General features: G+C 36.7%; 1 protein-coding gene across 4 annotated transcripts in view; it reads right to left on the reverse strand.

Annotated features, from left to right (window-relative positions):
• PTPRR (protein tyrosine phosphatase receptor type R) overlaps positions 1 to 15,121 on the reverse strand; it is a 243,328-nt gene that overhangs the window by 119,300 nt on the left and 108,907 nt on the right. The window contains exon 1 of one of the 4 annotated variants that reach the window (XM_011284123.4): positions 13,604 to 13,763. The exons of the other annotated variants lie outside the window; for them this stretch is intronic. The gene's annotated coding sequence lies outside the window, so the exon portion shown is untranslated. Of the gene's footprint in view, positions 1 to 13,603; positions 13,764 to 15,121 lie in introns of those variants that run through there. 4 annotated transcript variants of the gene reach the window in all.

A 15,121-nucleotide genomic window follows, 5' to 3' on the forward strand; every position in this document is an offset into this window, starting at 1 on the left:
AAAATCGAAGTTCCCCAGACGAAAATGGTAAATGGAAGTGAAATGGGAAGTCAAGATTAAAAATCACTCAAAATGGCAACTTTCTAAGAAGGCAAAAGCTGTGCATTTGAAACAGGAATTTAGACTACCTAACTAGAGTCAAGAAATTAGTTGAAATAATTAGTTTAAAATTGCAATCATCTGGTTCATTGCATCAAAATATTTGAATAATTTGCCTCAGTTCTCTGCTTGCCTGAGAAAAACTGGCATGCATTTCTGACTATCCCTCATAAAATAGTGATACTCAAATGAAGTACAAACAAATAAGTATATATTTGAGGGTCTAACATGTGCCAGACATTATGTATGAGTGCAACTGGAGAAAAACAAAGGATTTGAGACAAAATGAGAATTTTATTTCAGAAGAAATCAAAGTGTAAGAATTCCTGTAGTTAGAAGATATATGTTCATTCCTTCCTTCTGGATAGATGCTAGAGATGCACAGCTTCTTTTCCTCCTATCATGTAAAATCATAACAACTATGATAGAATATAAATTTCCATGGCAATAACAATAGTGTCATAACTTCAAAGTTACCATGCAATAATGCAGGATATATTTTAGTCTGAATTCTAAACCCATTTAGTCATTTGTATTATTTAACATACAAATGATTTAAGTTTTTAATTTCAAGAGATTCAAAGGCTCTTTCCAAATGCAAATACCAAGCCATAAAACTATTCACAGCAGTAAATAATGCAAATAGAGTTACTATCCAAAAACAACCGAGTATTTTATTGGTATTATAAATGCATATACAGAAAAAAATGGAACATATTAAAAAATTCAAAGATTTCAAACTCCATCTGTATTTAAATGTTTTTGGCCTCTGCCTTGTTAAGAGAGGTTTTTTTTGTGTTTTTTTTTTTTTTACAGAAGGCAATACTTTTTTTATTTTTTATTTTTTTTCAATATATGAAATTTATTGTCAAATTGGTTTCCATACAACACCCAGTGCTCATTCCAAAAGGTGCCCTCCTCAATACCCATCACCCACCCTCCCCTCCGTCCAACCTCCCATCAACCCTCAGTTTTTGTTCTCAGTTTTTAAGTCTCTTATGCTTTGTCTCTCTCCCACTCTAACCTCTTTTTTTTTTTTCCTTCCCCTCCCCCATGGGTTTCTGTTAAGTTTCTCAAGATCCACATAAGAGTGAAACCATATGGTATCTGTCTTTCTCTGTATGGCTTATTTCACTTAGCATAACACTCTCCAGTTCCAGCCATGTTGCTACAAAGGGCCATATTTCATTCTTTCTCATTGCCACATAGTATTCCATTGTGTATATAAACCACAATTTCTTTATCCATTCATCAGTTGATGGACATTTAGGCTCTTTCCACAATTTGGCTATTGTTGAGAGTGCTGCTATAAACATTGGGGTATAAGTGCCCCTATGCATCAGTACTCCTGTATCCCTTAGCCTCTACTACAAAGCTGTAATCATCAAGACAGCATGGTTTTGGCACAAAAACAGACACACAGACCAATGGAATAGAATAGAAACCCCAGAACTAGACCCACAAATGTATGGCCAACTAATCTTTGACAAAGCAGGAAAGAACATCCAATGGAAAAAAGACAGTCTCTTTAACAAATGGTGCTGGGAGAACTGGACAGCAACATGCAGAAGGTTGAAACTAGACCACTTTCTCACACCATTCACAAAAATAAATTCAAAATCGTTAAGAGAGTTCTGAGTCAACACTCTTTATCTGGGGCCTAGGGTCCACCCCAGCTAGCCCACAACTCGGGAAAAAGAGATACTACTTTGTAATAAGACTTTCTTTGATCACTGGATTGTCCACTAAAGTAATTGAAGCCTGTGACCCTTAGACATAAATCAGTCCAGTGGAATTCATTAAAATGTAGTACTTAATTCTATTCACCAGCATTATATTTAAATTAGAAGTATGTGATTGGCTTTTAGCAATTTATTTTTCAAGAACAGGTAAATAATTTTTGCCTGGGAGGGGGGCAGTTTTCTAAATGTTAGACCCCTTTTGATGTAATGCAGCCTGGTCTGCCATCTGATCAAACCCAGTAAGAGTCAAGACCACACCCAGTGGCCCCATTAGGAGGAGGAAGGCCAAATGGTCAACTCTCTTCCTAGAGAGATGGCCTCAAAGCCCCTCAAAGTCTCCGTTCCCAACAGCCACAGAGGAACCCAGCTTCCTCAGGACCAAGCCTGTCAAGAGGAATCTGCCCTATGTCTTTCTAACTTTGTGTGCCCATTGCTACCTGGGACGTCTAACTCCACATTATTAACAAGGAGCGTCCCATTTTGTCCAGAGGTTAGATTGTCAAGTGAATTCCCGGAATAAAAACAAAAGTTTCCCTGTTTATGTCTTTGAACCAAGGAGAAGACCCTGACCTATCAGAAGCATTTTATACAATTGCCATGTCCCTTTTTACAATTCTGTGTTGTCCTCTGCTATTTTTAGACAGTATTTTATTTTATTATTATTTTTAAATGTTTAGTTTTGACAGAGAAGCAAGGGTGTGAGCGGGGGAGGGGCAGAGAGAGAGAGGGGGACATGGATCCGAAGTGGGCTCCATGCTGGCAGCAGAGAGCCCAATGTGGGGCTCAAACTCACGAACCATGAGATCATGACCTGAGTCAAAGACAGAGGCTTAACTGACTAAGTCTCCCAGATGCCCCAACATTATTTTATTTTTATTTTCATATTTTACATTCCCACCTTTCTCAGAATTTTATACCTGCTTCCTTCTACATGAATGTCCTACTTCTTACACTTCAAACTCAATATCACCAACTGAACTTACTTACCTTTTTTCCTCTCCCCCTCTGTGACCAAATTTACACCTATTTCTGTATCCCATATAATGGGATGAAGTCTCATATTTGGGAGTCAATTGACTTGATTTTTTTCCCTCATTCTTCATCCCACCATCCGATTAATTATCAAGTTCTATTTATTCCACCTTTTAAATATCTGTTGAAGGTTGAATCCATTTTCATCTAACATTTCTACCATCTTGGGTCAGACGACTACCATGGCCATCTGGACTGTTTGAATAGAATCTTCACGGGTTGCCAATCTTCTTTGGCTTCTAATTCATTCCCTATATGGACATCATAGTGATCTGTGCAGAATGCTAGCCCAATGGAATCACTGCTTAAAATACTTTAAGGAAATCTAACTTTATTTCTTCCTTCTTTAAAAATTTTTTTTGGATGTTCATTTATTTTTGAGAGAGAGAGAGAGAGACAGAGAGAAACAGAGAGAGACAGAGCACAAGCAGGGAAGGGACAGAGAGAGAGAGAGGGAGACACAGAACGTGAAGCAGTCTCCAGGCACTGAGCTGTTGGCACAGCTGACAGTGAGATCATGACCTGAGCGGAAGTCAGATGCTTAACCAACTAAGCCACGCAGGTGCCCCAGGAAATCTCATTTTCTAATGAGAGGCTCTAACTCCTTGGTTCACTGCAATCTCCCTGTCCTTCCAGTGTTACCTCCCAGTCCTTCCCATCATGCACTTTACCCTCCAGCTCTATGTAAGGTGTATTAAACAGGCCATACCCTTTTGCATTGTGTCAGTGTATATCTGAATCACTGGCTGGGCTTCATTCTCCCTGGAGACTCAGCTCAAAGACCATTCTGTCAGCCTTCCACAACCTTGCCTTCCTCCTCCTTTTGTTTGCATCTCTCAGTTCTCCAAGAGTATTCCATGTTGGACTTTAGTTATATTTTGTTTAAGTTTTTATAATAAAAACTTCATACTTATTATTAAAAAAAATCAAGGTACAGAAAGATACATAGTAAAAAGTGAAAACATGCTTGTCCTTTCAATATCCAGAAATAACACTGCTTCCTGTGTATCATTCAAATATTTTCTATACATATATTATATAAAAATAACATGTATATATTATATATCATGTTTATCACTGTTAAGTACAAATAAACAACACATACCATTCCACAATTTGCTTTTTTCACTTATTAATATATCTGGGATATATTTCTATACTTATAATATATACTGTAATCAAATATCATGTTTAGATTCTTATCTAATAATGTCTTACTTTAATAGGCTAGTTTATCCCATTCACTTTCATTATTTTAACAGACCTAGATGTGTTGTATTATTTTATGTTATCTTTTTAAATCTGTTTTTATTTTTCCTTAATTTTCTATCTTTTGCATTGTGGTCTGGTTTGTTGTTGTTGTTCTGTATTTTTTTTCTTCCAGTGTCTATATTGATAGTATTAAATAATATATGCCAATATATTTAAACTTTTATTTCTTGATTTATAGACTTTAGAAAGTATTTATTAACTTCCTGCTATGAAAAACAAAGAAAATGTACATCTCTTCCCACCAATTCTCATGATCATCTCCCAGTTTTTATAATTATATTATTATTTTTATATTGTTATGTTTTACATATTTACATTATATTCTGTGTAATAGAGACTACTCATCCAGCCTGTTGCCTCCTCCTGGAAACTCAGCCCATTTACAACTAGGTGAAGCCATGTGATAGTTCTCACCAATTATTATAACTGAAAGTGAGGTGATATTTTCAGTATGAGGCAGTTAAGAATGAGGGTGCCTTCTCTATCTTTCTCTCTTCTGTCTACAAGCTGGATGGTTCCAGGGTGACTCTCAGACTGTGAAAATGGTGGAGCCACACAAAGGCACCCCAAAACACTGTATGACACAGAGGCCCTGCCCAACACCCCTGATTAAACAACGACATGAATTAAGCATAAACTTTTATTGTATTAAGTCACTCGGATACTGGGTTGTGTTAGCATTATTTACACTGATGAATATGTTTTGTAATTATAATTTTTAAAGTTATATAGTGTTAGTTAAATATTCAAATGGATTCAGTGGTCATGATCAGCCTTTTTAAATAGGAGTGCCACTATTCCTGAGTTCTTTAGTTTGCTATATCTCTTATTTAACCGGATTTCATTATCAAATAGCTTCTTTCAAGCAGGGTTCATGAGTGCTATATTTCCTGAGGCATCATGTTTGAGAATGTATGTGGTGTTTGTAACAGTGACAAGTTGGCTGGATATTAAATTCTTGATTCAAGCTTTATTTTTATTTTTTGCCTTTGAACTCTGCTATTATTCCAACACCTTCTGGTATTGAAAGTTGCCATGAAAAATACCTTGGCTTGAGGCTAGCCTGTCTTGTAGATAAACTGCTCTACTGTTTCCGTCTGAAATCTCACAGGGGTCGTCATCTTTCAAGTTAAAAATTTCCATCAGGGTATTTCCTTGGGTTGATAGTTCCTGCAGCCAGCCATGCCCTTGAAGTCTACAGATTCCAGATTCTTTATTTCAGAAATATTTTCTCCTATTATACATTTGAATGATTTTTCTTTGACATAATTTTTTAGTTCATCCTCAAGGACACAAATTGTGCAATTATATAAATTTTTTTGTCTTTCTAACTACTTTATTTTGTGTACTTACTTTCTCTTACCACTTGTATGTCTTTATTCAATTGAAATTTTCTCAGGCATATGCTTTCAGCAGAATCTGTTCTATCCTTTTTGTTTCTAATGTGGTTTTGATTTCTGTAATATGTGTTTTATTGTTATCTTCTTGTATCTTCTGAGTTCTGCTGGCTTGCTCTTTGTGATGCTCTAGACAAGATATGTTCTCTCTTCACAGTTTTAGACAAGAAGTGACAGAAAACTTTTGTTTATAGTTTCTCTGACTTTTGTATCTATTTTTAAGTCTATTTTTTTCCTGAGTTCAGCTTCTGTTTCTCTCTTAAAATGCTCCTGGCTTTCTATCACTTTTAGGGTTAAATTCAATTAGGGCCTCCAAGGCCTTACTGGCTCCTGTTTCTTCTGAGCCTCATAGCCTTCCCTCAAGCCATTTCTCAGACAAGCCTCCCTCATTTTTACCTCATGGCATTGGCATCTTCTTGCCCCCTGAAGAGTTGTTCAGTATCACTGTATGGTGGCCCTCTCCAGTCAGGCAGCTTTCAGTTTAAATGCCACTTTGCTCAGAGAGACCTTCCCTGGCCACCACCTATCACATCACTGTGTTGTCTTCTCCTCACGGTGCTTACCACTACCTGACAGTTTCTTGTTTCTTTTATTTCTTCCCTTACTAAAATGTGAGCCCCACTGGTGTGGGACCTTGTCAGTCTGGCTCTGTGCTATATCCCTAGGACCTGGAACAGTACCTGGCACATAGTCAGTATTAAAAAAAAAATCTTTGTGGAATGAAAGAATACATGAATCATCATAATCAACATGGTGTTGTTACTAATTGGAAGAATCTGGATTCCATGGTAGGTTACAAAACCGGGGCACTACTTTTGAGGCGTTATATCTGGTTAAGTAGTTCATCTGAAATGCCTAATCATTCAAAAACACACAGAATTGATTTAACACAACTTATATTTGATTTGTAATTAATATGTCTCTGTTTGACTTTTCCACCATTCAGAAAAAATAAGTTCATTTCATCTTATCAACTTTATTTTTTTAAGAATTTTTTAAAAAAAATGTTTTTGAGAGAGAGAGAGAGAGGGAGGGAGTGAGCAGGGAGGGGCAGAGAGAGAGAGGAGGACAGAGGATCTGAAGGGGGCTCTGCATGTCAGCAGAGAACATGATGCAGGGCTCAAACTTACCCACTGTGAGATCACCTACTGAGCTGACATTGGACACTTAATCGACTGAGGCACCCAGATACCCCTCATCTTAAAACTTTCTAAAGCTTGCTTCTCATAGGCAAAGTCAATGTAATTTTTTCTGAGTTGTGTGCCATATTGGTTGTAAATGGAATTCAAAAATCAGTGTTAGTGTCTATCTCTTGTGGCTAATTTGAGAGTTTTAAAGTTTATCTTTCTAACGATAAGAATTAAATATAGTCATGATAGCAGGTTTAGACAACACAAGAATTAGTAAAAGAAGTAAATATTATTCTTAACACTTTATCCCATTACCCTTAAATAAAAATTGTGCTGTTTTTAGTGTTAGCTTTTTTCTGATACATAGGCAGGCAATACAATATAATGTAATATACATGTGTATGTATTAGATATACCCAGATGTATCATACAAATATTTATCCATTTTAATGTGATACTGTAACTATCATTTTTCTATAGCTTTCTTCCTTCCGTGATGTTAGGAGGAAACACTTATTCCCCAACGCTGATGTTTTATTCTGTGTGGTTGCAGTCCAAATACAGTAATATTCCTTAATTCTTCTCCTCCTTGGTCTCCCCAGCAGAGGGGAAATGACTTGCATAATTGGTACATTTGGAATGAGATACTGGGGCATGTGGGCTCTGTGCTTTCCTTTTGCGGTCTGCTTGTCTGTAAAGAGCATATCATCTGGTCTTCTCTTAGTAAGTGGTAAAGTAAGTTGTAAAAGCTCTGTCCCTTTAGGGGAAACCACAGTTGGCTGATATTGCTGTGACTAGTTAGTAAATTTGCCCACGATGGAGAGGCAGTCATAGAAGTATATTGTTATCATGCTCCTAAGTCATATCTCCAGCAGATCTATCAAGAATAAAGCTACATTTTTATCTCCACAGGCTGCTTCCTCTATCTTAGGTGGGAAGGAGAAGGATGCTATTTCTAGGCCTCCTAACACCAACACTAGCACTACAAGGTCAGACATTACCCACCCCCAGTATCTAGAAAAAGGCAAAAAGCCTCTAAAAGTTTTCTTGTTGGTTGGTGTTGATTTCAGCATGGATATCGCCAGAGAGAGAAAGATCAGAGGAAAATCAGGAATATGGTATTATGGAAGTCAGGAGAAGAGTTCCTAAAAGAGGTTTGCCAACACTACCAGATGCGGCTGGAGATTAAGAAAAATGTGGACCAATAAATGGCTGTTGGATTTGTTGATGAAGCATAACTGGTGGATTTCAGGTAGGGTTCTCAAAATGTGGTCCGGTGCACTGGGAGGCCAAATGAGTCTTCGTTGGAACCCATTTAAAAGTATAGGGTCACTGTGTAGAAATATGGGTGCATGATGTACAATTCTATAGATTTTTATTTATCCCTAAGGGTCATTTAATGAGTTATTAAGGGTTAGTAAAAGTTGATAACTCATAAGCTAAAATCAGCATGTTATTGGTGTATATTGAGATTTTAGGGGGTTAAGGAGTGAGAATACAATGAAGAAACCAGCAGAACACCAGGACCAGTTTATGTTGAGAACAAAAGGAGAAAGATGGAATGGTAAATAGAAAAATCTTTTGCTCCATATAGTTAAGACCTTATGGTCTTATGGACCATATGGACCATATGGACCTTTATGCCATAACAATAACATGTCAGATGACTTAGTCTTGCTTCTTAAGATCCTGCACTGTGATGAGCTACCCCTTTTACACATGAAATGAGGATACTAGAGTTTAGGTCAGAGTAGTGTTCTGAGACATTTGGAAGACAATTGCGATGTCAGTTTCGTGAGTTTCTCACATCCTTGCTCTGTTGTAGTTACAGGCAGCTAAAATCAATTGATGAGCTAATCGGTTAAAAGATTCATGAAGGAGCTGAATGAGTACTGGTAGTGACTGAGAAAAGGTCTCCATGTTTCTTGTTTAGAAAGGTAAGACCTTGTGGGAAAGGGAAATACTTAGGAGGTTCTTGAATTAGGAGCTCACACATTTAAAAGTTTTGGCCTACTCTGTTTTCTAATTACTAGGAAGACTGAACACAACCTCAAATGATTGTGTTTGTGTGTTTGGAAGTTTCAGGTAGGTGAGTAAATACCAAATAAAAAAAAACCTTGCCACGCTAAAATATAATAGGTCAGAGCATGGTTAGGGAATAGACAGACTTGGATTTAATCCTGGGCCTTGGTCAAATTATTACTTCTCTCTGAGTTTCAGTTTCATCATCTGCCAAATGGGGACGATAACTGTGCCCCTTCATGGGGCTTTTGAGGATCACATTAGTTATTAGATAAAAACCAGCTAAAACTGACAGCTAAAAGGTGCTCCATAAACTTGGCTTAAAGATACGAATTTACTAGGGGCTCCTGGGTGGCTCAGTCGGTTGCTTGTCCGACTCCAGCTTAGGTCATGATCTCCTGGTTTGTGGGTTCCAGCCTTGCGTCAGGCTCTGTGCTGGCAGCTTAGAGCCTGAAGCCTGCTTCAGATTCTGTGTGTATGTCTCTCTCTCTGTCCCTCCCTCGCTCATGCTCTGTCTCTCAAAAACAAACAAACAAACAAACAAACAAACAGATATGAATTTACTATATATCAATGTTAAGAACCATTAACTAAATGACCTTCTTCTATGGATATTCAGGGCAAGGAGAAATTGAGTAGCAACTTTGTTGATTAAATGAAGGCTCTTTATTTATTTCCTGGAACAGTAATAACATCAACACATGAAGAAGTGGCCTGATTGGATTTCCAGTGTTTGCAGTGTTTGCATTTACTGATTGTTTCAGTTATCATGGAGCTGTAGCCAAAGTCAGTCAGGAAATTTAGGTCAGAGGAAAAAGCAGTGGTCAAAACAGTTTGATTTTTCTAAAGTGACATAATGTTTGGAGAGAATATGTATTGGAGGTTTAAAGTTAAAATGGCACATTTTAAGATGGATTTTTTTATTTCAGAATCTCTGCTTCCACTTCCTCCCTACTTTACCCTTGCAAACCATGGTTATGTGAATGGTCAACCCAAATCCCAAACCATACAGAAGGCTCTTTATAGATATTGCATTAAATTAAATTATATATTTATAGATATAGAATTTATATTCATCATCCTTTTCTTTTTTCTCTCTACTAAAAATTAAATAATAATATTAAACAATCAAATTAAGTGATTTGGATTAGAAGCCTTTGTCCTACTCATTTAAAAAGCTTTTTATAACCTAGTTTTTTCTTCATTTCATTAATCTCTCTACTCTATTTTAATATTACCTCTTAATTAGTGTTCCCTTTCACATCCCCTAGTAACATTCTTATAAAAAAGCCTCTCTTTTGCCTTTGAAGACCTCTAAAATTTAGCAATTAAGTAGAAACTTTTATATACTGTTCTGAAAATTTTAGATTCTATATGATTTGGAGTAAACCCCCATCCTTACAGTAACATATTCTTAAAATCATGAACTGGTACAAGTCTTGACTTTCCCATGTACAAATTCACTGGAGGAGATAAAGCTTCCATATGTTATAAAATAACACTATACTTTTATGATACTGCCATTCCCATACCTTGTGAAATTGTGTCTATTTATAACTTATAAAAATATTTTTATAAAAGTTACAAACATCTGTGGATGAAATAGAAGGAAATAGAGGTTTAATACAAAGTTCTTTAGAGACAGGAGAAAAATCATGATTTAACCACAAATAGATATTACCCTGGGTACAGTAAACAAACATAATAGCAAGTTACTTGCTTTCAACAGAGTTTTCAAGTCTCATTATTATATGTCCAAGCCGACAGAAATTTCTCCATTCATCTCCCCGGATTATGTTTTCTATCTTGTACTGAATGTTACTTCTCCATTATTCTTATTCCTGTGTTCTCTTTCATTCCCCCCACCCCGCCCCCACATTACTTCCACCCCAGTCCTCCCCCCACTTCCTTCACCATTTCTCACGCTGGAGGCAGAACACAGCAGCCAAAAGCTGGAGTTGAAAATGGTTGGAATCGGGGCCAGGCAGAAACCCTGTTTGGACAAAAGCCCAATAATCAGGCAAATGTTGCCTGGAAAACCAGGTCAGACAAATTCAGGTTTCTACACCCAGCCCCGTCAAGATGACAAAAGTGTAATCATCACAGCCATGACCGCGACACTCATGCAGCTTTTGTGAAAGGACAGAGGAGACATCGGACCACTGTTTCCATTAAGAACTGAGACCAGGGGCGCCTGGGTGGCTCGGTCGGTTAAGCGTCCGACTTCGGCTCAGGTCATGATCTCACGGTCCGTGGGTTCGAGCCCCAAGTCGGGCTCTGTGCTGACAGCTCAGAGCCTGGAGCCTGTTTCAGATTCTGTGTCTCCCTCTCTCTGTGACCCTCCCCCGTTCATGCTCTGTCTCTGTCTCAAAAATGAATAAACGTTAAAAAAAAAATTAAAAAAAAAAAGAAAGAACTGAGACCAAACTAACTTCTAAGTGGCAGTTAGGGATGCTTGGAAATACATATCCAAGGGCAAAGTAATAATCCTTAAACTCTCCAAGCTGTTGTTTGCTAGTCAGAAACTGATATTTTCCAAAACCATCAAATATATAAATGTTACTTCAAAAAAGGAAGAAATTAGCAATCCTCACAGGACACTGGGTGCTTTATTCCCAATGTGGGTAAAATAGAGAGGTGGGTCCTTTTGATTTATATGTGCTTACATTCAATCAACAGAAATCTATTCTTTCAGGACTGTCAATTTTCCTATGCAAACGCTTGAGCTGTGAACCATCAGGGACACCACACGGACTGTGAAGAGTCAGTCTGATCGCAAGGGTGGTTTGGAGGCTAACGTCCATGGAAGGATGTTATAAATTTTCTTTTATTTCCATTCCCTCCACGAAGTAGTTTATGTTCTACGTCAATGACTGTAATAGGATTCTGTTTTTTGCTCTTCTGGTGAACTACATAATTCTCCAAGAAACATGCTAATGTGAAATGAGGTTTATTGGCATGTGTTTTTGAGATGCAAGTAAGAACTCTACGATCTAGTGTCCTTTCAACTTTTATTCTCAGTAATCTTGATATTTCTGTCACAGTGGGAATTAACAAATTTTCTGCATAAGTAAAAATGAATAAAGACAGAACATGGGATAAGATTTAGTCAATGTTCTTATGTGTTTTTTCATCTGCAGAATGAGATGGCAAAATAATAGTAAGTGTATAATTTTCCACAATGTGTTATTTTAGTTATTAACACCTTGAGAACCATCTCATTTCTAGAAAAGAAAGACTCTAAGTGATGTAGTCTGCAGCATAACTGTAATGCATAGCATGACCCAGCCAATTTCATGTTATCTCTTCCAGTATTTTCTGTAATACTCTTGTCTTTTTTCTTTTAACATGATTGGGGCCACGGTACTTATTAGGATTGTTATATCTGGTCTAATTATTAAATTGTTAAATACAAGTGCATGGATTGATAAGAAAAACAATGGAGGCTATATTTAACTTATTTCTCCTGTTACAGGTAAATTTAGAAATGTCTAATTTCATACAACACAGCCCAGCATCAATCGTCATCTGAGTAATTCACTCTAGCAATTAAAAAAATAAATTTAAGATTGTGGAAACTGTCAGGGAAGATGCTTTGGTATATAAAACTAAGAAGTCACATCTTCTTTAAGACTTTAAATTCTATCAAATGACAGACTGTAAACACATTAGTCTTCCTCACATTAAAAAGTATCTATGCACTAGACATTAAAAGAAAATCACTAACAACTTTTGTTTCTTTTTAGTCTAAAATCTTGCTTCTAAACCCAAAATCCTGTTTTGAAATTAATGTCAAGCAATCACTTGGGATCATTATCTACTCAAGTTTCACACAGGAGACATACTAAAAAAAAAAAAAAAAAAAAAGAAAGAAGAAAGAAAAAATCTGACAACTCTATATTTCATGGCAAATAGAGATTGACTTGAATCAAATGATATATTTGGGCCATCTTGATGACTGTTTTCTGCAATATTGAATCAGACAGGAAGTTACACCAATTTTATTATTAAGATGAGTTGAAACTCCAGATGCAGTATTTTTTGACATGGTTATTCATCATCACAGACCGCAGATAAAATCAGAATTATCCATAACTTTGTACCAACACCAGAACCACTATATTATTTTTAAACACTCAAACTAAATTCTAAACTCAATACATATTTTTTGAAATAAACTTAAGTGAACTAAATATTTTGTGAGGTTTTTCACCTGAGGATAGCACTGTGCAGATTAACTAATGAATTCATACATAATTTTTAATGAGAGCCATAATTCTTATGAGGGCAGACAGTTCTTGGTTTACTGGTGGAAAACAACAAAGCTGAGGTCCCTGGTTGGGAATTAGACCAGGGATGTCTCATGTCACTAACTTTCATTCCTTGGTCCCCCACATCCGATTACAATGGAAGATCTGACTAGTCTTTTAGTGAAGTCAGCTTGCAAAGGCAGGGCCCCCAAGATGCAGTTATGATAAAAAAAACATCTAGATTTAGTGACTTAGTCCATTTAACGTTTCCCTTTCTAGATTGTAAATGCAAGCTAGGTCATCTTTTCCGCAATGTCAGTGTGGGAACTACATAAGAAAATATCCGCTCCACTCAGTATCTTTTACGTATTTTTCAGTTCTGTCCAAGTGGATGTATTTGTAACTCCATTCTCTTTAGGATGGATACACATTTTACGAGAAACTTCTTATGATTGCGGTAGGATCTTTATTTAGAGATGCTGAATAATTGCATTGATTGTATTTCAATTTCCAACTTTGAGGCTAAAGATATTTCCCTAGATATCACAAAGATTCTCTGCTGACTCACTCATATACAGCCACCCAAACAGATACAGACATAAATCTCAGTATTTACCCTCCTAACCTCGCACTGTTAATGTCACGAAAGATTCTCTTACCTGTTTGGAAATTGACTGGATGTTGTGATGAGTTTGATTTCCATTTGTGCTCTTTGTGTTATTTCCTCATCATAGCAAGCTGGACTAATCATAAAGCTTTCTAAGCTTGTGTGCTGAGATGAAGCCTCATTTAGTCACCTGGAGGTAACTGCCTGGTACTATTTCTAGAGACAGTGCTGATCCCAGGCCTGCTGTAGCAGCCCGTGCACTCCCAAGAGATACCCCAGGTGCTTGCTGTTTCGACAGTTTACTAGAATTGAAATTCACGGGGATTTTTTTAATGGTAATTAACAAAACTATAAGATGAGAAATTTGTGGACTATAGACAAGGTGTATTGCATGAAGGATTTTCTTTTCCTTCTGTCTTTAAAAAACGATATGTTCACAAGGTATTTTCACGAAAAAGTTTTTCTAGAAGTTCCACTATTTCCTCTAAAATATACTTACTCTGTGCTAGGGAATTTACAGATATTTCAACTCTCATCACAATTTAGAAAGCAGGGATTATTATTAGTCTTTTTACCAATGGGGAATTTAAAGTGATTTAAGCAAAGCCCACCTAATGAATCTGGTATTCAAATACAGGTTGGTTTGATTCCATAATTGGCGATTTTTTTTCCACTTCACCATATGCACATCATTATGATTTAACACAGAGGGATTTCAGATAAATGATTGTTGTAATTATTATTAGTAATGAAATATTTGGTCTGAAAAACAGAAGGAAATAAAGATAATTAAGACATGATCTCTGTCTTTAAGGAACTATCAGTCTGTTAGAATAAGGGCAATTGAGACACTATAGGGATTCCAGGAATTATGGGCTCAAGATATATGGCATAACTAGCAAGGTTGCAAAAAAAATCATTTATATATTACTGGTGGCACGGTAAATTGATTTTTTAAAGAAATAGGGCACTGTGAAGAGTCTTAAAAATGTTCATGATCTTTGATCCACTAATCCCTCACATGCATATTTATCTTAAGGAAGTGATTTCAATGAATAAAAATAAATGGACACAAAGATTTTCTTTGCAGCATTATAGAAAAAAATCAGAAGCAACTTAAATGAACATCATTGCAAAAAGGGTAAGTTCATTATGGTGCATCAGTGGGAGGTTAATTGTGTAATTGTCTCTCCCTTTCCTGCATCATTAGTTGACCTTCTCTACTGGGTCTTTCTTTCTTTCTTTCTTTCTTTCTTTCTTTCTTTCTTTCTTTCTTTCTTTCTTCTTCTTCTTTTTTTTGATGTTTATTTTTAAGAGAGAGTGCATGCATGTGTGCAGGGGAGGGGCAGAGAGAGTGGGAGACAGAGGTTCCCAAGCTGGCTCTGCGCTGACAGAAAAGACCCCCATGCTGGCTCAAACCCAGGAACCATGAATATCATGACCTGAACCGAAGCCAGAAGGTTAACCGATTGAGCCTTCCAGGTATCCCACTGCTGGGTCTTTCCAATCTGCTTACAAATGTGCTGTAATACTTCTAATGTTAAAACAAAAGCCAAACAAACCAAAAGAT

This window comes from Felis catus, chromosome B4 (genome assembly GCF_018350175.1).
Source record: "Felis catus isolate Fca126 chromosome B4, F.catus_Fca126_mat1.0, whole genome shotgun sequence".
Lineage (NCBI taxonomy): Eukaryota > Metazoa > Chordata > Mammalia > Carnivora > Felidae > Felis > Felis catus.